General features: G+C 46.9%; 1 protein-coding gene across 18 annotated transcripts in view; it reads right to left on the reverse strand.

The window, feature by feature from the left end:
• Positions 1–25254, reverse strand: part of MSI2 (musashi RNA binding protein 2) — a 259090-nt gene that overhangs the window by 102472 nt on the left and 131364 nt on the right. The window lies entirely within an intron of this gene.

Consider the following 25254-nt stretch of genomic DNA (forward strand, 5'->3'; position numbering starts at 1 on the left):
CCAGCATTATCACATTTTAAACTGTTGCTCAGAGGCTGGGGCAGGTCGGTCCTGCATGCTGCGGGAAACATCATGGGCAATCTTTCTGAAAAGAAATTACAGACTTGCTATTCCCGGTTTTAAACTAGAGGCTGATGAAAACCTGTATCACTGCTAAATTGCAGAAAACGTTGGGGGAAGGGACAAGATCTTTAAAGAAAAGGGTTGATTCTTTAAAAGAATCCACCGGTTATCTGTGGGAGTGGGTTTTGAGGTAGGGATTTTTGTTTGGGTTGGTTTTTATTTAGTTCCCTCAGTTCCCACCAGCCCCCCCCCCCCCCCCAGTGATTTTTATTATACTTCCATGTTCTTATATTCTGGCTGTCTATAAATCATTTATTTTAGGAAAGTGACTTGCAATGCAGTTACATGCTCTCTTCACCTTACACAGTGCCACCAAAGGGTCTACCTTTCACCCCAACTGCCCCTGCCCGCTTCGTGCTGACCTCCTCCTTTCCGCAACACGTTTGCACAGCAGATCAAACCGGGGAACCCTTTGGGTTAAAATGAACCGCACTTTCTCTTCCAGGTTACTTTTAAGCCACATCAGTTTCCCGTCACGGTCAAACCAAGGCTTGTGCTGACACAAGGGACAGGCTGCTGCAGAGGGCAGAGAAGCAGCACCTCATGGGAAGGTGGGACCACTTTCGGTAGCTGTGCCAGCTTCTGCTGCCTCAACCTGATCCTGGAATTACAGCAGGATTTGAAAGCTCCCGCCTGGATAAAATTCATGATTCAGGGAGTATAGTTTGACTGTAGTCCTCTTATGCAGGGGAACACAAATCCAGCCTACTTCTGTGCTGAATTACAGTCTCAGCCTTGGCTGGGTAGAGACATATTTTGGGAAGGTGGTAAAAACACAGCTTGAACCTCTCTTAACTACAGGACTGAAAATGAAATATGTTCCAGGAGATGGAAAAAAAAATACAGTGCAGCAAAACTTTACACAATGCCTAAACTCTCTGGTTAACTTGTTCTTAACTTTTTCAGTCAAAGTGGTTTGCAAAATGTGTTAGCAATGGCCTGAGATGGAGGTGAACAGCATGCCTCCTTGATACCCGTCTTGAATGAGACCTAAAGATGCTGATGCACTGAAAAATCCAAACCACATTAAGCATAGAGCCATTTGTCCTGCTGTCTTTCTTCACTCCAAGGAAGAAAACTCGCAGGTATGAGCAATACCAGGAGGCAGATAACAACAGAGCTGCCCTTCACCCTACTACCACCGCTTATCTCTGCTCCAGGGTTACATTTGCACAGCAATCTTTATTTTTCATTCTCACAGGTCTTGGCCTCACTAGAACCAAAAATTACATGTTGCACCTAATGCTGTTTCCTAGAGCATTGCAGCTTCCTCTGCCTTGGTCCACCCTTTTGTCCCCATGCCAATTGCTGTTGCAGAAGCTTTAACATGCAACTCTTCCATGTCACCTTTCTCCCTCAAATCCCATAGCAGAGCCCAGAGAGGTCTTGCTCACACCGCAGCACAGGTCCCACCAGCCCAGGGAGGTCCTCTGTCCCCTGAGCTGGAGGCTGCCACTTTGTGCAAGCTCTCCTGGCTGGACCCACACATTTCAAAATGCACCTCCTCCTGCAAGGACATGACTGGGGGCTTTAAAAAGGCTGCCTGTGTTCTGTTAGGGGGAGAAGAGACATAAGACGAGGCACAACATGACTCTAAACTCGCTTTAGCATGGCCATGCCTCAGTCTGTAATCTCCCAGCAGGCTGAAGCCTGAGCTGCAGGGTGCAAAACCCTCTCTCGGGCTCAGCTGTGGCCCGCAGCAGCACCACCATGGGTTTGAACCTCTTGTGCAGCCTCACCCCGCTCCTCCAAGTGCCCCCATGACAGAGAAGGGACAGGTTCTGGCGTGGGACCAGGCACCGGAGGGGGTGAGAGGGCTCTGGGTCCAGTTCCCAGTCATACTGGGGATCTGCAGTTTTGTTCACCTCTCCCACCTGTACGACGTGACACGTGGTCTTACCCGCCAGATACACGTCCTCTGGGCAAACAACATTTTGTGCCATGTGTACTAAGGCCCCGCTTCACTGGAATGATGATCTTGGCAGAGATCTTTTTTATGCAAATAAATCCTTATTAGCAGTAACCAACGCAGCCTGCATGGCTAATCCAGGAGATTTCCCTCGTGCTGGCTGGGACCCCAAAGAGCGTGGATACCCTGGAGGTGGGCGCTTCATCCCTCTGAGCAGCGGCACCTACTTCTGGGATCAGAACCAGGCATGCAGCTACCTACACAAGGGTCAGCCCTGCCAGTTCGAATCTAAAACCTGCAAGGGGACAAGCGGCTCTGCAACTGAGTTTCAGACACGGATCAAGCACGCCTTTAAGAAAAAATAATCAGTGGGGTGTTCTTTAAGCCAGCTGGTGCCCTTTCAACAATGTCTAATTGGTTATCTTTTCTGTTTCCTAAGGTCAGAACATTTTATCTCCGTCTCTGCCCTTTCTGAGTTTACCCCACCCTGCGTTATTTTTTAGGGCAGCCATTGTAACAGAAGAATAGCCTCTTTCCTCCATAGTCCGGTGACACAATGAGACTTCTTGAAGCCTCCTGAATAGATAAAGTGCAATGGCAAAAGGAAAATTCTATTAACGCTTTGCAAAATAAAACATCTAAGAGCTGGTTAGACAAGCAGGAGAGGAAAATCAATATGGAGAGGGCAGCGTGCTTAGAAAAACTTTTCACCAGTTGCAAAAAGGTGGTGAGGGTATGGGAGGGAGGGGGAGAAAGAAACTTATTAATTCAGAAAACCCATCAATGGTATGGAAATCTGGCAGAACAGCAAGAACTGAAACTAGAAGAATTTGAATATACAAAGGGCTGAATAGAATGAGAAAACCACACTGCCTCATACACACAGCCCGTTTCTCACGGTTCTCTGTGAATCAAACACAAGCGGCTTGTTCAAGTTTTCATCAAGGAGAAATAAGGGACACAGTCAAGGTAACCGGCAGTAAACCCTGTAGTAAGCAAATTGATCCCTATTTCAGGAGAAGGAAAAAAAAACAAAACAACCCACAGATGAAACTCAAGTAGATTCAGGAGCTGTGACTGCCCAACAGTTAACCCCCTCCTCCGACGTGAGGCTCCGTTGCTCACCCAATATTTTAAAGATTCCTTAACAGTTCGTTTTCCAGGTCTCACCTCAAAACACGCAACTGGCACCTTGCTTACAAAAGAGAAGAAAGTTTTCTCCAGGGTTAGAAGCAGAACTAGAGAATGCATCGCCACCTCCAAGACTTGGCTGGGCTACAGCCAGGACTGATCACCCCCCACACCGTCAGCTGAACCCCATTACCAGCTCTGAAAGCGGCCTCCTGCAAGCGCGTTCTCTGGGCACGGTGAACAACAACACACCAGCGACGAGCTGAATTTCACCAGTACAGGTGTGAGAAGCTGAGCCACCAAGCAGCCAGCCACATCCCATCCAGCACACTCAGAAAGCAGCTGGCAATCCAAAAATTTCTTTTTTCAGATGTTGCATGGCTCAAAATGGAGGCTTAATGGAGCTGATTAATTTGAATTCATTATTGGCATCAAATGAGAGTGTATTACAAAATGAACACAGTCTTAGCACTTAAGGTAAATGAAAAAAAAAAAAAAGGAAAGAAGAGACTTACCAGATAATACCAGTTACAAATGAACACTTAGGCCCAGACTTCTCTGTCCCAGCATACCCCATATATATATACACACACCCAATTTAGGCCCAGTTTCTTGTATAAAGCCTAACTAATGGGCTTTAGTTTATTTAACTTTTTTTTCAGGCCACTTGGGGCTCTGAGAAAAAGAAGGGCTATACCACTTCTTTAATCACTGCCTGGAAGGAGGAATAGGGGAGAATAAGGAGGACAGAAAAAAACCTGGAGAAGCCAAAGGCTTTAATAATCCTAACAGTTCCCAGGGTTATTTAAAATATGCCCAACCAGTTCACAAAAGGCTCCACAGAGATAGATGTATTTGATTTTCTTCCACTTTAATGGAGGCATACATTTAAAGCAACAAAACCAGGGTGACCTAAATAAAATGACTATTAATTGTACTCAGAAAGGCTCTGAATTTAATGCAACTGATCTAGCCCAGCCCAAGAACACACAATACTCTCCATTCTTTCCTCCCACTTTCCTCTTCAGGATTTTCACGGGGCAGTCCTGAGCAGTCAGAGATGATCAAACCTGGCGCCAGCCCATCACCGCTCACAGCTTAATGACGAGGCTGAACCCTCTGCAAAGACCAGCAGCGATTCAGCAAGCTGCTGGAAGACAGCGCTCCAGAAACGGGAGCACGGTGCTGCCACCAAAGGCTGAGATGACCAAACTAGGATGTTTTCTGGAAAACTTCATCCCTCATCTTGCATTTCTATAACCACGCAATGTCTGCACGGACTGGCAAACCCAAAAGTGGCCCACAAACACGTAGCTTGTAAAGCCAACGTTCTTTTCCAAGGCGCCTGCATGCACACAGGAGTAACAACAGCCACTATTTCGCATCTCCAAGTTCTTTTTTTTTTTTTTTTTTTCCCCCATTTGAATGAAGTTTACTCATTGAATAAAACCTGTGTGGGAAAACTACCAACTTCCATAACCATACTGAACAGACATGCAGCAGTCTTTATGCCTCACACTCCTCATCTAGCCCAGGAAAGTTTATCCTGATCCAACACATGAGTTTCCCACATGTCCAGAGCAGGTCAGGATGTTCCTATGTTTCCCCCAGGCGTCCCCCCGGGGACAGGGGCGTTGTTTGCTCTTTGTTTCGAACACTCCCGAGCAGATTTGGTGCTATGTTCTCCATCCCTTCAAGGTAAAGAAGAATTAGGACAGACAAATGAAATAATGTGCTGTAATCAAACACTGTGGCAAATCAGACTGGGTCCTGGGAGAAAAGAAATTACAGAAGGATGACATTCAGCTGCACACACCAGGGTTGTGTTTCTACCCCCTCCGTCCCCTGACTCGTAAACTTTACAGATCTATCACTTCTTGTGCTCTCCCAAGAAAAGTGTGCTGGATATTCTAGTCTAATTCCTCAAATTATTTATACACACTGCACAACTCCTCCAATATTTTGCTTTCTGAAGCAGAAAAACCTCTTAGCTGCTAGTAAACTGTCAGGTGCTATTATTTTAAATGCGCATGTGAAATCTAAGCACCAGCAACGTGCTTCTGCAGATTTACAACCTCCCCCCACATAAATTAAGACAAATGCATATCGCATACCAGACAGTTAGAAAAAACGGTTCCCTCACACCAGGCCTCTGGGTTTGATTACAATGGAATTAAACAAAGAAACAAATACTTCACCCTTTTCCCCTCTTTCCATCAAGCATGCCCCCTCTTCTCCTGGCGCAGCTCCTTCCCCTGTCCGAAGGCACCCAAAGCGCCCTCGCTCACTGCCCAGGCACCTTCGCTGTGAGGCTGGGTACCCCCCCCCCACCCCAGCCAGCCAGACCACGGTGTTTGCAGCACCGTGTCCCAGCGCAGACGACCACACTGGACCACAGGCTCCCGACCCAGAGTGCAGCTGGTCCCCATTCCACCACTCCACCGTGCTCAAGGGCTCTACTCCTGCGCTCACTCCGATGGCTGCTGTCTTGGCCAATGCACCGGGGAGGAAAACGGAGACCCCCAGGGCTGAAAGCACGAACCGCTACAGCTTCCCTAGGTAGCCGCAGTGAGAGATTCATATCCTCTGTGGATCAGGCACAATTTGTGTAGCGCTCCCCCGGGGGCTGGAGACACACGGTGAGGTCCCTCGCTGAGCGCTTCCCAGTGTTTCGCAGTGACGACTTACCAACTGAGGACTGACATATTATGCACCACGATAATAATCAATGCCATACTGTGCAAGAACAAATTCCAGTGCTAGCAGTTTTTCCCCCCAGCAGTCAAGTCTTTAAAATGTCTTCTTCAGCAATTATAGCTAATAAAACTACAATTTTATTCAACACACACATATCATTGTAACTAATTTTGCTCCATCAGGGCTGAAATTAAAACAGTCATTCAATCACGTTAATCTCAGGGCTTGCTCACCAGCCGTGACATGGCAAAGAACATCCCAAATGCTTGCCAAAAACCACAGTGGCTACTCTTAGACTTCAAAATGCTCCTGCAAAACACCAACACGTTACTCAATGCTTACTCTACCAAGGGGGATGCAAGAATGACTAATGCTCTCCAGAAAAAAACAGTTTTCCACAGCAGGACAAATTAAAGATGACTCCATAGACTATTTCTCATTAATTCCTTCTCTGGCATTAATATGAAGTATTGATGAAAGCAAGGCTCTTTGCCATGCTCAGATCAAGTTATAAACTATATGAGGACTCTTGGAGTTTTCCTTTGACCTCCTGTCTTGGCTGAGAACTTCCCTTGTCCCCATCGCATTTCCAGCACACATTAGCTAACACCACTGACCACGAAGACGAGGTTCTTGTGAAAAAAAAAAAAAAACACAAAACAACCAAACAAACAACAAAAAACCCCAAACCCCAACCAACAACTCAGAAACATAAAGACAGCTCCTTCTTCAGCATCAGGGGCTGCTGTGCCACTACGGGACCAGCAGCAGAGCGCGCAGTGAGAACAGGAAGGAAAGGAAGCAAGGGCAGTGCCAGCACGATGGTGTAACATCGGCTTGGGTTGATAATGACCTCCATCCAGCAGAATGGTCAGCATTGCATAAACTCCCAGGGACATTTCTCCAAAAGGTACAATATACCTCTGCAGCCAGGACCACCACCAGAGAGAGGCACAGGGGCCCCTGCAAGGAAAAGGGATGCAGAACAAGCCACTCTAGGAGGCACCATTAACAACTCATCATTCATCCAGGCACTGGCAGCTACTCTCTCCTGACAAGGCCCTCATCTCCCAGTTACCAGTAACAGCGGGTGCTTCAGGGATGCCTTTCACAATGGAAATCGAGTTGAAGGCCATAGCGACACAGAGAGCCAGGCAAGACCAGCAGCATCCTACCCTCTCCCTGGCCGCAGGGCACGTATGTTTGCAGTGCTTTTACAGAGACAGAATAGCATGCCTCCATCAGAGCAAAGCAAGCCTTGGGCTGGGTCCGATCTCCACAATCAAGTCCTGCAGCCAGGTCTAATTGCCCAGAACAATTTATGCCTGCCAGCACACAGGCAGCTGTCCCCTGGGTCTCCTTAGCTTGACGGGAAAATAGGTTCCAGCGCTGCATTTCTGAAACAGAGTAAGAGAGTCAGAGGAGCCGACACCAAGACTGCATCTCGGAGAGCTCGCAGGAGCCAGAGACACATCCTCGATCCTCCTGCCCTTCTCCCAGCCAGCAATGCTGCAGCTAATAAACATCCAGCTGCAGTTCAGTGCTCTGAAATCTGACAGAAAAGGGTACAGAGGGTACACAAGACTGTCCTGCAGCAAGAACCTGAGACTTGACTCCATGTGGACACTAGCAACACACACAACTCCCAAAACTTGCTAGATGCTGTGCTACTTACAGCCCTGCATCGACGGAGATTTGCACCAACAGACTTAAAATTTCACCACAGAAGAGCAGCGTCTTTTGCTGAGAATGGGCAGAGATGGGGCACTGCCCAGTGCCCAAACACTCACAGCTTTGGTGGTCTCTGGGGCCAGCCACAGGTCCGAGAGTGCCACCATTCAGGACCTCCTACATGCCTGAAATATCTCTGGATGGCAACAGAGATGACAAATGCCATGTAAGAAAAGCAAGAGCTGCCAAGATGACCCTTTTTGTATCCACCAGCATAACACACGCACTGACCTGACCATAAATGGCAGTATCTGAGCACCACGGCAATTTTATGTTAATTATCCTCAGGACACCCCAGCAAGGCAGGGACACACCACTATCTCCGCTGTTGGACAGGGAGACAAACACATCTTTGCTGCAGCATTAAATCCCCTGCAGCCAAGCAGGTCCCGCAGAGGCCAGCACCACCACAAACAGCTGCTCTGCGCCAAGAGAAGCCATTGCCTGCGTTTGGCCCAGTGGATGTGCCACACCACCTAAAACCAGGCCTGCACTGGTGGGGTTTTGCCCACGGATGGGATTCGAGGTAAGGGCAGCCCAAGCTGCAGTGGGAGCCAGCTCCGCTGCCCAGAGCATCCCTGCAGGGCTGCTGCAGAGGATGGGGACGTAGGGGCCAGCAGTGGGAGCAGGGGGGCATGTCTCTTGTGGCAGAGCTGCTCCCCTCTTTCCTCTCCAGCGTTTCAGAAGTCTGCCGCCACTCACGCAATCACATCCCCCATCCTAGACAAGCTGCCTTCTTTAAAAAAAAACAACCCACAAGCTAACCTAAAAAAGGACAGAAAGCAGACATCCATACTTGTTTCTGGAAGCAGACTGATCTAATGCCACACGATACGCATGTTTACACGAAGCTGTAGCATTTGGTTAACAAAATGTATCTGTGAATTAGAGCAGTGCCTCCATCACTGCTATAATAAAACTCCAATCTACATTTCTGCCAGAAATCGGTGCCACAGAAACTACTTCTGTGATCAAAGTTGGTCCATGTTACAGTATGAGACAGGGAGCGATTGATAACTTTAAAAAAAATGTCAACAGCTAAAAACACTTCAGTGTGTGTTAAAAAGCAAGAGAAGGAGCATATTCTGATCTCATTCAATCTGAAGCCAGCGTTAAATCACGGAGCTCCCACTGCTGCCCTTCGCTGGAGAGGCAAGAACAGAATCTAGTTCAAAACATCTGCTGGAGAGCCTCCAAACTCTCTTACAAACATTTAATTCACCCTGCCTCAAAACATCTTTGTGTTTTACCCATCTAATAGACAAGGAAGAGGGAGGGACTAGAAGGGAAATTAAGCTACAGGCATTTTAAGTGACCCGTATGTGGCCCCAGAGCTAACCACAATCCTGGAAATCTTTGCCCTGCCAGCATCAGGAGATCTCTGTCCCACATGCATCCTTGTCTATTCAAGACATCCTGTCTCCCTGCACATGTGCACATACATTCGTACATATCACGCATTATTTTCCACAGATTTCCTCAACAACTGAGCAACTTTCGATAAGCACTTTCTCGCGAGATCCACAAACGAATGAAGAACCCGAGCCCCAGCCCTGATCTCTCACTAGCTACCTGAAGGAGTTATCACCAGATAAAAACATAAGACAAACCCACACAAACTGTACTTTTTAAATGCACGCACAATAATTTTAAAATATTCATTTTGGCACTCACACGGGAACCACTAGGGTTTACAAGTTTAAGCTTCTGCTGCTGAAACGCAGGAGAACTTTTGCTCTTTTGAAAGCAAATGCTGAGAGCTTCCCGTAACCACATCACTCAAACTGAAGCTTAAATATGTCAAATATCACAAGAGTCACAGCACAACCACAAGCGCCGACAACACTAAAGTTCATCTCAGCAACTTTACTCCATCAGGTGCTCTCAGGCCGAGTCTTGCCATCCAGTTGAACGCCCTGAAAGGTGCCGCAGGGCAGGGAAAGGGCTGCTCTCCTCCCCGCTGGCAGCACGGAGGCGATACCACCACGGAGGCACTGGAGGAACATTGCTCCTTCAGCATTTCAGCAAGCCAGGTGCAAGGTGGTTTGTGATTTTACTTTCACGGAACATTAGCTGCCGTCAGCAGAAATAATTCTTCCTCCCTTCACAGTGCTCGTTTGCATATTAGCACTGCAAAGTTGCAATCTGTTTTCTTTTCCAAACAATACTTAAGAGGTGCTGCCCATTAGGCCTGGCTGGCTCCGATTTTGGGAAGCACGGGACTGTTACAACTCCGGCCAGAGGCAGCTCCTGGTGAATGTGCGTGTGCACACACAGACAGCTGATGTGTATCCCCCATTCTCTCCTGATGGGCTTTAGCTATACTGAGCAATACCACTACCTGAAAAGGTAACACATCTGTCCTCCTTTCTGGGCTGAAGCAAGAGGGACATTGTCATTTAATTGTGGCATCCATTCAAACTCTGCCTATCTCTGCTTGCTTTGCTGCAGCCACAGAATGGGGCTCCCAGGCCAGGAGGGCACAAGGTATTTTCCACACAAGAAACTCAGGTTTTGCAGCTGTGGAGCCAGTTAGAGCCCAAGCGGGCTTGGACCTGGACCCCTCAGAGTGCGACCCTCCTGCTTGAGCCACACAGCAGCCTCCCTACCCATCCCACCACCCCGCTGGGATGCTCCATACAGGCGGGCGGAGGGTGAATGAATTAGTGCTTTTGCTGAAAAAAAGGGTGTTAAAATGCACGGTGACAACCCATCAAAATTGTGCAAGGGACTGTTTTGGGCCACCACCAAACTGTGCAGCAAATACCCCATGAGAAGCCTTTACCTGCTCCCCCTGAAGCCCGGGAGCTTGAATCTGACTCTCTGCACGTGACGCCGGGCATTTAGGCTGTTGGCCGCTGCCGGAGCTGCTCTCGCCTGCGGCACGTGACGATGAGCTTAGGCGAGACAGCAGGCTCCAGCTCCCCCACCAGCCGTCGTCGGGCTTTGGGCAGGGTCCAGCCTCCTCTGGGGCTCCACATGGGCACTGGACCCAGCAACACCCAGAACAAATAAGGCTACGACTTCTCTCAGCAGAAAAGGAGCTTCAAATATCTCTGGAGCACTTGCAGGTCCTTGGATGAAGTGCGCTACACACAGGGTAACGGCTTTTCTTTCTAAACCCAGCATTTTCCCTATTGACGCAACACAAACTCGAGGAGCTGCTTTGTTTACTACAAACACACACGCCTAATAACGAGATGCAGAGAGAACCGTGAAAAGCCACATGCGAGGAAGAACATCAGAAACTCACTCTCTGAACAACAAAGTACAACACATGGGACTCCGAATCACATGTTGACCATTTCAGGAACAACCCCTAAAAAATGGAAACTACTGTTTAGTGCGGCTCAATTTCAAGGGCATGGTTAAGTCCCTCCAAGATGTGGTTTCTGAAGACAGCAGCAGCATTTGCACATTTTCCTTTTAAGCACTTGCTGGAATCAAGACCTAAGGGACCCACTGGTCAGCACACCATGATTTGCTGCCTTCCTGCGTTATCACGTTACTCTCAGCAGAAAAGTTGTTCCTGTTTACCCAGTGACAAAACCTACAGAGAAATAACCTAATCACACGCCTCTCTATCACGTTGCAGAGTATAAACGCACAGCGTTAAAGCACGGGTCTGTCTTACCCACTAAATAGACCATAAAAACCTATAGGTTTTCAGTCAGCGCCCTTAAGCCATACAGTAAAAACTAGCTCAGAGCCTTGCCTGTTACAGAGCATATTGAGAAAAACTGTTTGGGGCTTTTTTTACAGATGCCTTTACAGTGCGATACCAGTGTAGGATGGACACAGGTAAACAGATCTGATTAAGAGACATCCTGAGCAAAGTAACAGGATCGAGTTTAAAAAGCTTGCTGCTGCCCTTTTGTAAATACCTGCTGAATAAGTGTGTAGATAAGACAAGGATTGCATTACTATGTTTCCTGATGCATGAAGGGCTTTTTTATTGCCCAGAGTTTAAAAAAAAAAAAAAAAAAAAAAAGATGAACAATTGCCACATTTGGCTTCAGCAAAAGGCTCAGCTGCAAAACGAAAGTGTAGTTTATTAGCAAAGAAAAACTCATCTAAGTTTCCCTTGACTGTAATGAAAAAAAGTTTCCTTTTATTTCCTGCTAGATCCTTTTTCCTTTTATTGTTCTTTTCATATACTGACTTGCATATTAAAGAATATTTTTCCAGGGCTATTTCTTCTATGCAGAACTCTCCCCTTCCTTGCCCTTCAACCCCAAATCAAAGCTTTAGGGATTTCATTTATGGAAAAAATTGCTGTAATGAGTGTTGCACGTTGCTGCACTCAAGAAATGTGCCAAATTGTCAGCTCGGGGGTCCAAGCCCCCTCTCTACCCCCAGGCTTTGCAGCAGACAGAGGAAGGCAGCTGGGCACAGCTCGCTCTCCAGTCCTTGACTCCTGCACAGGCTGCTGATGAGGTGGGGATTCAGAGAACTGTAATCAGACCAAACTCATTACACTGATGAGTCACGACTTTTGTTTTAGGCTGTACCTTGGGGATCAGAGCCCCACCACTCCTCACATGTGGCACAGAGGCACTCTGCCTGCTCCAGCAGCTCACAGCTCCGAAAGCAAAAGTGAGTTTCCCCTTGTCACAAATTAGTGATAAAAAACGGGAGAAGGCAGGTCCCTGGATTTGCTTTCACAATCCGCTCAAAAAGACAAGAGCTCTGCCCCGGTGCTGAAACGGCCAGAGCTGGGAGCACAGACTTCCCTGGACTTACAGCCCCGCTCACATCCCTGCATCGCTCGCATTACCGCACATCGCCCACCTTCAAGAGAGGAGAAAAAACACAAACGAAGCACTAGCTCTGATTTCTGTCGTTTGTGGGTTTAGAATCGTCCTTTACCTCTTTTAAAATATGCCAGCAAGCCTTGATGAGAAGCCCAAAGCCATTTATGGGATTGTGTCTTTAAGTCCGTTCACGGCAGAAAAGCATCGTTACCAGTAACCTTTGGCGGTAATCACCGCCGCCAATCGCCCATCAATAACCCGCCACCCAGCCTGCTTGCTGTCCCAAGTGTTTCACAAAATGAGAAGCACTGGGCATGAAATGCCATTTTGATCACTCAAGACCTCGGGACGCTTGCTGCAGCCTGGCCCCCTTTAATTTGAGCTCAATCAGGGAGCTCAGACGGGAACATTAGTTTGGGCTGTCGGGATGGATTTTCAAAGTACCACCTTGATTTTATTCCCTTCAGCTCCACCCCTTCCCACTCTCCGGTCAGGCCCCTAAGCATGCTGTAATAAAAGCTGGGAAAGGCAATCCACCAGGAGAACGGGCTATTAAGGTTGAATACAATATTAAAAAGAAAGCAATTAGCGGCGCTGGCGGCAGCTCAGCGCAGCTCCTCTCACACCTCAGCCCCGCTCCGAGCCCCTCGAATGCGAGCGTGTCCTGCTGTGCCCCAGTGTCATATTGTTTGGAGAGAGATTTAATGCCCAAGAACTGCAGTTATTGGTGGGTAAATTGAGTTTTACACGTGTCAACAACGCAAGCTCTCATCAGTTTGACAGAGCCTCACCCAGCCATTTGAAACCAAGGTTCAGCTGCAATTTTTAATTACCCCTGGACAGCACAGGGATTACAGGCATAATCATCGTGCCCAGATTTCTGGAACTATGTTACTACTCTTTTAAAGCCTACTGCAGAAAAAACAATGTTTTCTGTTGTGAGGGTTTTTTTGCTTAAAACGACGTTGAAACCATTCAACCTCCCGCAGCTACTTAAATCACCAAAATTATTTCTGTGAAAAAGAAATTATTTTCTTCGGTTTATAAATGAAAATTAAAAAAAGGATCCTCGTCCACCCTTATTACCCATATAACGTGGATTCAAGGCACAGGCAGAGGGTTAACTTTCAATACAAAATGGTTGTATAATGGTTGAATAACGCCCTACACGTGAAAATGGCCAAGCAGCCACCGAGCAGAGGCCTCCGGCCTGGCACCGTGGCGGGGCTGCGGGCAGGGTCAGGAACAGGCAGAGACAGGCACAAGCTGAGCAGGAGCACCCCATCGTTAGGGAAACAGTTTCAGACATTACAACAGCATCTGGCCACAGACGCCATCCTCTCTCATCAAAACCTGATATAATCGTTACAATAAGGTGCACTTTTGTGGCATGTTTTCCACGGGGATGGTGAGGAGCTCTGCAGGCCCCTCCTTCGTGCACCGCATCTTTCCTGGGCGCAGGGAGACTAATCGCACTTAGGTGACGCTGCCTCACCCTGTCACGCTGACCAGGGGTAAAACCAGAAAAATAACCCGAACACCTTAACCAAAACCCCCTATTCTACCAACAAAACATGACACCCTCTTCACTGAAACAGTATGGCATGCAGGTTTAATGCAAAACCCACATTGCTTATGTTTCACACTTTGGTCTGATCAGTTGGTTTTTTTTTTAAAAGGATGGCTTATTTTTGCTCTTGACCGAAACAAATGCGTGTTTGCAAAAGTTTTCCAAAACAATGTGTATTTGCAAGCATTTTCTGAAGCTGCCATTTCCACCTGCCTCGTCCCTGCGCGTGGGCACACACACACACACACACGTGCCCACACATGCACAGGTACATTTGCCCTTTCTCCTCGCTTCCCCAGAGCCCCCGGACCCCCGGGCATCCCCCCGGACCCCCAGTCCCCCCCCAGCTCACCGTTCCCCAGGGAGGGGCCGGGGAGCCGCGGGCGTGCGTCACACCTCGCTGCAGAGACCCGCGCGCACTCGCCCGGGGCCGGGAAAACGGGATTCAAAAGGAAGCTCCCACCTTTCCTCTCCTTTTTCTTCCTTAAGCCCCGGAGAACAATAAAGCCCTCCCTTCTCTTCTTCTACAGGGCCCAACAGCTGCCTTTGAACGTTTCATTTGAAACCTCTTGGCTTCAAACACTTTTTATTTCTTGCCCAAAAGCTATTTGAATGGATTATGTCCCAGTGATGAATCTCTCCTAGAAACGTTACAAGAGACTCTTGAATCATGGCAAACAGGCTCCGTAGATCAAACAAACGGCAAAACCAGGCAAAGAGAGGATTTTGGTGTTAAGAATAAGGTGACAGGTCCACACATCAATCCCGCGTGACTGACAAGATGTCCTTCTGAGATGTATATATGTATTTTTTTGTAACTTTGCTTCACTGACTACACTTCATTATGCCAAAATAACGCAAGATACAATAATTAAGCTGCGATCTCAGTGGATTGTTCACAATGATAATTCCACCTTTGTAATTCAGCTTCAAATAAACCCCCTTTGTTCTGTCTTATTACACAGATTCTGGTATCATTCAAGTATATTAACTGTAGCCTATTACTGTCACACAAAAATGCTCCCTGAGCCATAGCAAAAGGCTCCCCAGACAAAACTTTATGTCATGTTAATCCAAGCTTTAATAACTATGAGGATATATAACTGTATTCTAATTGTGCTTTGTGTTTCTGCATACAAAAACCAGAAGATATCAAAAGTGACAGAGGCAGCCTTCTTCCAGCCAAGCACCAGCTCCTCGCCCTGGATGTCTCTGGCTAGCTGCAGGACAGCAATGCATTTCCGTTCAGAGCAGCAGGGCTAAAAGCGGGCAACTCAGGCCAAATCCTGGCTCATGCCAAACCCGAGTCTCAGGCACAGAGGGAAAACTGGGCTGGTGGTGCTAAGTGCTGCGGCTGTTACCGCAACAGAAATTAATACCCTCTAAAATAGCATTTAAACAGGGATAATCAGTATTATGGAAATTGTACATATTTAATTCTTGAGTGTCTGCTGAAAACAGTGCATGATAAAGGACTGTAGTAAGCAGAGCATTCATTTTGTAGCCAACACTTAAAATAGGCAAAGGAAAAAAAGGAAAAGACAAAGAAAGAAAAATAACCTGGAAACAAGTGAAACGATTCGCAGATTTATAACAGTGCATTTCAAGTGCTGGCTGCTCGCTGGGAAGTGTTTTTAAGTGGAAGGATCTGACCCACCCCCATGAGGTTGAGACAAGACTGTTCTCTACTGTGTTTTGCTCGTACTTTTGCTAACCCAGTTTTAAGTGCCTTGAGAAATGAGATTTATACCCCTTCCGCAAGTAAGGTTACAGTGCTGATCTCGCAACTAAATCCACAGCAGCCTGAAAGTGGCCAGATTTTAACCTTGCTGTTCAGCTGTAGGACACAGGCGCCTTCAACTCCTCCTTACTCTCATACTCTGCCCATTTTCTACTGCAATCTTCCCCATTTTATTCCTGTAAAATTTGCTTCAATACAGTAAATTCAAAGCTAAGCCAACAGGGAAAAAAATGGATAGGACCAAAAAAAGTAGGGAGGAGGAATGCGCAAGCAGTGACTGGTTCCAGGTCAGAAGACAAACCAAGGCCAGAAGTAAAACTGTTCCCAACCTTGCGCAGGACTGGGTATTTCCTCCTCCCGGAGGTGCACGTTTCTTTGGCCTTTTCTGTAACACTCAGCAACAACTCCCCTTGTCACTCCCCTCCTCCAGCCCTGTTTACTGAGAGCTTGGAAGTCTCTTTAGAGGAACTTCTGTAATGATTAGCCAAAGCGCTACCAAAACTCACAGAAACATGATGGTTTTCCTTCCTGTGCACTCACTGTCGTCCCCCGAGGGCTCTCCCAGCACTTCAATGCCACAAGATTATAGGTAATGGAAATATTTTACCGTATTTACTTGTAACTGACTTATAACACTTAACTACCATAAAGGGTCATTTTGTAATGTCATAAAAATAGGCCCCATGTTTTACGTTAAGCTTCCCGACGACCCGTGTGAGATTCTACATTTCTCTGCTTGAGGAGCTCTGCAAAACGCCGAGTCAAAGTAACCAAAGCTCCTCTCCGTCAAGATACAGCCCTTTCAGCTTCTCTCAACTTTGCATCACCAAACTTGTGGAAACATCATTTCCTCTTATTTTTTAAGTTATTCTGGAACGGTCTCTCCGGCAAATTATTGCAAAAAAGCTGATTTCAGGGACTGATGTAGACAGTTGTTATGAATGGCTCCATTTTTCCAGCTTTGGTGCCAGGGCTCCCCATTACTAGACACAGCAGTTTGTTTTAAAGAGTCAGGCCCATTTCATCGCTCCAAAGGTCAAATTAAACCAGAAGGTGTAGAGTTTAAAACTACTGAATGACTGATCATCTCTTTTGGCAGCCAGCTCTCCAAGACCTTTCCTTAGTAAAGCAGAAGTGAAGCTTTCTCACCCGCACCCCTCTCTGCAGGCACCCTCCCACCTCCCGTTTGTCACTGACCTCCTCTCGTTTGATATGGGATTTGCAGACTTTCTAGATCTACACATTGAGCCCCCAGGGAGATCATAAGGATCAAAACTACATCTGTCTGGAGTGTCAGGAATTCAAAAACAGCTCCTTCAGCTCCCCAGACTCTAATTAGGTGGCATCTTCCAAACGTTTCCCGGAGTAAGCCCAAAAGGTATAAGATGTTGTACATTTTAGTGACAGGAGGTTCTGTTTATTGGCGTGACTTAACCTTAGACAAACTTGGAAAACTTCACTGGATATGTTAAAAAAATAAAGATGAGTTCAAATGCGACTGAAGGAAACCATGAGAAAATTCTGGGTTTACTCCTGAAGGCACAGCGCCCACCACCGAGCAGGTCAGTAAGGGCTGGGGCTCAGGCAGGGCTGGCTGCAGATTGGGAAACTACTCATTTCTCAAACTCTAGCATTTTCATTTGTCCCACCTTAAAAGCAATGAGCACTGAAGACGGACGGGAAGTACAGAGATGGTACCGAGGCTGTCTGAGGACAACAGCGAACTTTCAGCTGACCAGAGCACCTACGCAGACACAAAAGGCTGCAGAGATACAGCAACTTGGTTTTGTGTGGCCAAAAGGAAGAGAGAAAACCACCAACTCTCCTCCTGTATTTCCATGGAACCCTCGGGGGACCACCAGTGCACACCTATGGGCACAGATGTCCCCTTGTGTCCCTGCCACCAGCACCTGCACAGCTCATTAACTGCTTTTATTGGGAAACCAGAAGCAGCATGTGAAGCAGTGAAGCTCAAAGAGAATGGGAGAACAAGTCAGATGAATTTACTCTGGAAATTATTAAAAACACAACAAAACACCTAATATCCCTGAGAAGTTACTTTTCTCCCGGTTCCTGTTTCACATGGACCCCGACGTTCCACAACCTACCATCTCCAAATCAGGAGATGCACTTGAAAAGCCACCACATTTAAAATATAATACAGTCGAGGACTTTATTAACCTGCTGACACCAGAATTTCCTGGTTCCATATTTTGAGGCAGTTTGCTACAACACGCTTTAAAAATGAAAATGAACAGTCTTGTGTAAATCACAAGACTCCAGAAACTGGAGCATTCAGAAGAAGAAAAAAAAAAATATCACTGAACAGCCTGAAATTCTTGATAAATTGTGAAATTTGGCAGCACCCATCTGACAATGTTTATTTTTTTTCCCCAAAAGTTGTACTATGCTGAACATTAGATCAAAACAGTTTTCTTTGGCAGACACAGGTTCTGCTCTGCGTTCCCCTTCTCCCTGACACACCATATGGACCATTCTTAATGAAATATACTTAGAGGGGGATACTACACTAGCTCAGCACTGGTGTAAGCACTGCTTCTCTGGAGTCAGACTGAAAAACATCATGCATTTTTGAACTATCACTTCTGATTTAAAAGTCCTTAAAAGTGCAGTCAGCAAGCTCGGATTAAAATACCAAATAAAGCTTTAGTGATATAAAGTGCACACACACACACACACACACACTTACATATAAAGTAAAATTATTGCTATTTTTACAAAATGCCTTTAAGTGGCATGCTATAAAAAGAGCCCAGCGAAATGAGAAAAAACTGACTTGGACAGCTTCAATACGGGAGAGATAACAAGACAAGGAGAAATTTATTAAAAAGTGCGAGGTGTTTTTTTTTATGCAGTAGGATAGGAAAGGTATTTCCAAGATTACTAATATGGTCAGAATATAGGTACAATGCAAATGCATACCAAGCTTCACCAGAAAACCGTACGGTTACAGACAGGTTATTCAGGGAGCTAACTGATGGATCATTTATACTTGTGGATGGCCAATAACCTGTAGGTGCTCTAGGTGCCCATGGCAAGCACAGACCCTGTCTGGTTGTGGCACCTGTGACGCGGAGCCCCTGCAGCGCTCGTGCGCCAGCAGCAAAGCCCGACGTGATGGCAGACACAACCTCCACGTGGGACGCCCCGAGTCCAGCAGGACCCCAGAGCACACCAGGGCTCGCAGGGCTTCAGGTGAAGGGATAGCAGCCAAGATGCTGCACTCGCTCTCAGCCCTTCGGGCATGATCCACAGCGGGTGTCAACCAGCACCACTCCACAAACATCAACCGATACTACTAAATCACGGGAGCGCTGTGCCCCAATTCACATCTGTGGGGCTGTGGCCAGGCAGCAGGGTGGGGTCTCCAGTGGGAACAGGGGCCAAACCCCAAGGCAGTTCAGCACAGCTTCCCTCCATCCGTGGGCTGGAGGGGCCACATCTGTCTGCAGGAAGGCACTGTGCACCCAAACACAAAAGGCTAAAGGAAAGTCTTTTTTTAGAATGACCGAAGTATTCGCCCACGAGCCCAGCAACTCCCTTGGGATTTCTATCGACTTAAAGGAAATCTGCCAGTAATCCAATCAGCAGCAACAAGGCCTTTGCAGCAGAACAAATCTTTTAAGGAGCAAACTGCTTTTATTTTGGGGAAAAGATCTGGGTCCAGACGTTTTTAGTTTTGCATTTGCTCTCTCTGCCTTCTTTCCTCCTCGAGCAAGAGGCAGGACGGACAGGCATTATCTAAAAAAAAATCTTGCAACGTAATGTCAAGATCGATATGTTGACCTAACAAGTAATGCCAGCTTTAGTAGTGTCTTAATGATGTGATCATTATCTTCTTACCTGAAGTGCAGCAGCAGTTAGCACGTGTGCCAGCAGGAAGACTTAAGACTATTCAGTGCAAAAGACCACAAACACTTCCCCATATGCACACAGATAGTCTCTGCATTTGGTGTCATCGGGAGTAAAAATTAGCTACCCATGCTCCCGCACATTCACAGTGGGCTCAATTAACCAAGCACAGCGGAAAAGATACCACTGTTGTGGAACAGTTGTTGTTTCCCTCTGGGTAATGCAGTCTTACAGGCTTCTGGTCATTTGTACCGAAGTACCCCAGACTTGCTTCAGCATGTTTAGAGCTGGCTGGGAACTTGTACAGTGTGCGGAGGCAGCAGGGAGAGGGAAGATGCCAGCCTGGAGTCCTCTCTCTCTAACTGAATATAACTGGATTTTATGACCCTGGTGGATTCGCTCTGTCTTACATCCCATTTGTCTAGGAAACACTCAGTATTTTTGTTAAGACGCAATCACACTATAAAACTTGTCTTGCCTGGCTGCTTTACCCAAGATAGCTCAGAAAGACTCACATTTTCCAAAAACATTGGTTTTGCAATGAAAAGGAGTCACAGTCAAATTTTAAAGTTTTTTACTTTGCCCTCACAAACGCTACAGACCAGTTTTGGACCTGCCTTTTCCACCCACCAGCTCAGGGTGCCAGCCCTCTCCTGGGGTGACTCAGCTGCCTGAGCACAGCATTACCATCCGCTGGACAAAGGCACCATCAGTCTGAGTACCTTGGAAATGTCCTGGAAGTGAAGATGCAAGTGTCCAACAACGCAAGAATTAAACAGAGAACCCTGAGAACAGACCCTTGCAGCTTTGCAAAATGTAAACAGACAAAAGAGCTACCCCCTGATCACAGGAGCATCTTCCTGTGGCAAATGCCTCCAGTAACAGCTGTCAAACAGAAAACAAAAGGTACAATCAACATTTGAAGAGATCCCTTCCAATTACCACCCTACAAAACCCCACCAGTCCTGCTGGTTTGCCTGCAAGTTTAATGCGCTTGAAAGGCTAAAATTTGTATCCCACACTTGAGCATCCATCCCACCCTCGGAGCGAGCGAGCTATTGCCACCAGCCCACCATACACAATGAGGGTAATAAAGCAATACAGGCAAACATCTACGGATTAGCAGGAACACAGCATTTTTTTCTGTCCCCTAATAAATTATTCCAAAACACCCCCAAAACCAAGAGAAAACAACGCCCCCTTCTTGAAAACAGTAGCTGGAAGAAAATCAGTTTTCCACAAGTAGCTTTCGCCGACCACCAGGCATAGCAGAGAGCAGTAACACACGAGCATGAGGGCAGCCCCAAAAGTTAGCTTTCAGCCTGCTGTGATTTGTCTATCTCCAGAGACAGACCGAGAAGAGATGCCACTAAGACAACGCATACTTAAACAGATTTCAAGACTGAAATGTGTGATTTTTGGTCTAATTCCAAAAAACGTTAGCTAGTGTGAAACATCTCTTTCAGTTGTCTGCCTTGGATCTCCCTGGACAACGCTAGATAAAGAGGCAATTTATCATTCAGCTGAAGGTTGTGTGCAATGCGTTATCTGTCTTCCACAAAGGTCCGCGCATTTTGTGCGAGCCCCGTGTTTTGCAGACTGACCTCCCTCCTCCATTTTGAGATACCATAGCAACATGAAATTAGCACGCACAGAACTGTTAAATGAATAATTTACTGATTTCATAAGAACCTGCCTTGCAATTTATAGTTCTATTATCTTTCATATCCATGTCTTAACTCCTTTTGTAAAAAGGCTGCAATCAAGCTAAATAACATTTGAAAATCTAATAAGCACACCCAAACTCCCTGCTCCGGGGCAGGGACATTCAGCCTGATTTGCCTGTTCCCTTGTTCACCGCGGGTCGGTCCCCCCGGTCGCCTGTGACAGGGGCATGGGGAGGTGGCCTCCGAGGAGCACAGCTGGCACCCCTTCCCCTCCCTTGCAGGGAGATGTTTTTCCCTTCCCGGCTCTTCAGGCCCAATCAAGGAAGCACCAAGCAGTATCCAGAAGCACCTCCGTCTTCAATCTACCAATTGTCATTTTAAAACCTGCAGCCAGTGAAGGGCAACGCAGGCGGCTAGCGTACACACGGCTGCAATGACAACTGGGGTATAAAATATATCTGAAAAGGCTTCTCCAACACAATCATAGATGCTCTTCTAGTGACTCAACCACATCTTGTCACTCACATTCAATTTAAAAGATATTTATAAAGACAGTACGATGAGAGATTTATTTTCAGACTTATTTATTTGGGAGGAATAGGTTAGATTATTTTTGTTATATGCTCTTCAGCAGAACGGATATCTCCATTTGATATACATTACAAGCCACAGATGAGTTTGAGAGATGCTGCGGGGCTGCAACTTTCCAGCCTTTCACACTGCAGAGAGGCATCGGTTTAAAGAACTAGATTCAGCATCCCCCTGAGATGCCGCTAACCAAACATGCCCAGAGAGTAGGACAGCTTTCCTTTGATAGCTTTGTTTTTCGGTTTCTATTCCTACCGGAGAGCTACCCTTGGGGTTTAAAAATTAAGAACAGTGCAGCTATTAAAAACAGTGTTTCTGAAGTAGGTGGAGATTTTCAAAGGGAGATTCACATAACTTCCCACGAGGAGGGGTGGGTACGAAGCCCAGAGAGGACAGAGAGAGAGAAAAACACACCTGCCTCAGAGCCCGGCCTCACCTGCGCCTCCCTAAAACTTGTCCTAACTGCTCAGTACCCAACAGCACAGTGTGGCCAAAGCAGGGCCCCCCCATACGGCGCGGCCAGCGGGGCTCGCTGCTGGCACAGCCCGCCGCAAACCCCGTCATAAACACCACCTCCCACAAGTCCACAGCCATCTAACAGGCAAATCACTTGGAGATTAAATTTTAAAAAAAGATGAAAGGAAGGGATAGCACAATATTACTTACTTGGTATTTATGATCCAAAAAAAACCCACCCAACCCAAAACCAAACAGTGAGGAAATTTTCTTTTATTACACAGGAGCCCTGGGCTTTTTAATGATAGATGGAGCAAAGAGGGCAAGAACCAGCAGCTGCAATCCCCGGCCTCACTCAGCTGCCTTGCTCCTGGGGATGCGCACAAGTGCTTGGCAGGGCAGAGCAAAACGAGAGACTAAAGCTTACACGAAGATGGGTTTAAGTGGGAAAGATTTACCTCAGTGTGTAACATGTAAAAGACTAAAAGCTGGTTTTGTAACAAAACCGGCCAAAAAATGCTGCTCTCTGCCAGGTTCCTTCATTTTCTGATCAACAGTGTAAATTAGTCACCCAGCCACAGGGAAAAGAAAGGGGCTGGAGCAGGGACGGAGAAAACAGCCCACAAAAGCATGAAGAGACCAAACAACAAAAGCTAGGGGGGAAAATTCAATATGGTGACCTGAAACAGTAAAGTGTTCTTGCAGACATCCTTACAAATAACATTAAATCAACAGGCAAACTTTTCACATCAGGGTCTGAACACAGGTTTAACTAGTGGCAAATAGGAAAAAAGTGAAGACTCTGGCATTTGCTGCATGACTGGGAGAGAGGATTTTCAAGGAAGTCTCAGACAGGAAGGCACCCAGCTCTCCACAGGGCGGCAAGCGAACAAAGCGAGTATAAAACAGCCACGAATAAATTTAGGTGATAAATTTGGTAAGCTTCTAGCCATCATAGCAGGAAGGTGTCAAACAAACTCTCAACAGCACTAGAGAGGGTAGGAAACGCCTTCTAGGGCAGTACTCCAGGAGTTTGGAAGGGCCGCACGATGAGGCTGCCTAAGATGGCAAGGAACGGCCCTGAAGCCTGTTCCAGCACAGCGCTCCCAAAAGTCCAGGCTAAACCACTGTGGCCCAAGGGACATGGGGGGATTATGCGGTAAATACATTGACATGAGGAGGGTTAGCCATTAAATATAATTACTTCTTTTTCAGCACTTTCAGAACATACAGACAGCCCCCATAAACACACATACACATAGATGGAGATACATCCATAAAAAAATCAAGCAACAGCCAAAACCACAACTGCTCTGAGCTGTACTAAATGCACCTTGCCTTGTTATTTTTACCAATATAGTTGGGACTAAAAAGTAAAATGCATAAGATTCCAGGAACACCGGATAGGAAGAAAAGAAACAATTCTGTTTAAAATCTCTACTTCCTTTCACTGTTTATTGTTCCCCACCTCTGTTGCTGTCTCAAGCACAGCTGGACAATAGCAAACAAAGGCCTGTTAAATCCTGCTCTTAGTGCTTTATTCCCCAAATACCCATCACCTACAAGAGAGCAAAGATAAAAGTGAGGAGTTTGACCTGACCACACTCACAATGCAACTGCTTCCCCGTCTATCCGAACAACATAAAAAAGGATGTCAGGAGAGCAGATGGATTGGAAGGGAATTTGGAAAACAACAATAACAACAACAAAACGAAACCCAAGACCTAAAAGCTGTCTCCATCCAAATAAAGCTCCTCGCTCTGTTCCGATCCCCCTGGATTGCGCGGCAGGCATCACAGCGCTCCTGCTGGCATCGGGAACCAGGGCTCAGGCTGTCAGAGACACCCCGCTGCCAGCAAAAAAAAAAATAGTCGAAGGAATTCAGTGGCGTAATGGGACCAGAGCATTCGCCACAGACACTTCTGAGCACTTCACGAACATTAATCACATTACCCCATGCTCCTGCAACGTTGGCAGCTCGCCTTGATTTTTTACGGCTGGGAGACTGGCACTAAAATGCTCAGTGGTCCCCCTACCCCCAGCCCAGCTCTACCAGCCTCCCGATCCCCCTGGCATTAAAGATCCACAGGTATTTAGGACAAATGCAGTTCCTTTAGGAAAGGTTTCACATCTTCCTAAGACCATAAAATAAAATGCATCTTAGCTTAATTATTTTTCTAAGAAAATAATGTAGGAATAACAAACATTACCCACTCCCACTATTTAGCTGAAATCTGAATTAACTGTTTGCTCTCAGCACAGGACACATTGATGGTCCACCACTCAGAGGAGACCCACATCGACAAGCCTGGAGGCCATCAAGCACCGCCATCATAACACAGCCATCGAGAGCTTTCACAAATCACTTCCCTTCAAGTTTTTCAAGCAAAATTCTCAACCACTGGTATTAACACACCTGCCTCCTTTAAAGAAGGGTAATTTTTGCTGATGACTTCAGTGAGTGTTTAATACAGCTTTCGCCAGGAGACAGCTGGACCAGAAAGCGCAGTGGCTCTGTGGTCAGGACTAAGGGGCTGCTCCCCACCCTGAGCCCTCCCCACACCCTGCTCTGCTGCCCACAGAGCACCCACCCAGCATGGGGATGCTCCAGGAGGAGAGGAATGCCTGGGGACACACACACAAGCTGTGCACGTGGTGACGGAGAGGGCTTAGGTTGAACTTTTCATTATCCTGCCACAAAGTTTTAATTCTGTGCTACAAAGCCGCAGAAGCTGAACCTCACAGTGGGTGCCCCCTTCCCCCCAAATCAATAAGCGGCATCAGACGCCTGCTCTGGAAGAGTCGCTGCAGCTCCTCTGCTGTTAAAAGGTTGCTGTGCACTTCAATGAAACCAAAAGGACAGATCTCTGCTGTTACCAGCTAACCTAAAGGTTAAGACATGCTGCTGCATTGTTTGCAGCAAACGGCCAACTGTTCAGGCTTTATAGCTTCTTCCAGGAGCTGCTAACTGCCAGCCTTCGCTCCGCTTAGTGCCGCACTGGAGGACACACGCA

Source organism: Phalacrocorax aristotelis, chromosome 18 (assembly GCF_949628215.1).
Source record: "Phalacrocorax aristotelis chromosome 18, bGulAri2.1, whole genome shotgun sequence".
Taxonomy (NCBI): Eukaryota; Metazoa; Chordata; class Aves; order Suliformes; family Phalacrocoracidae; genus Phalacrocorax; species Phalacrocorax aristotelis.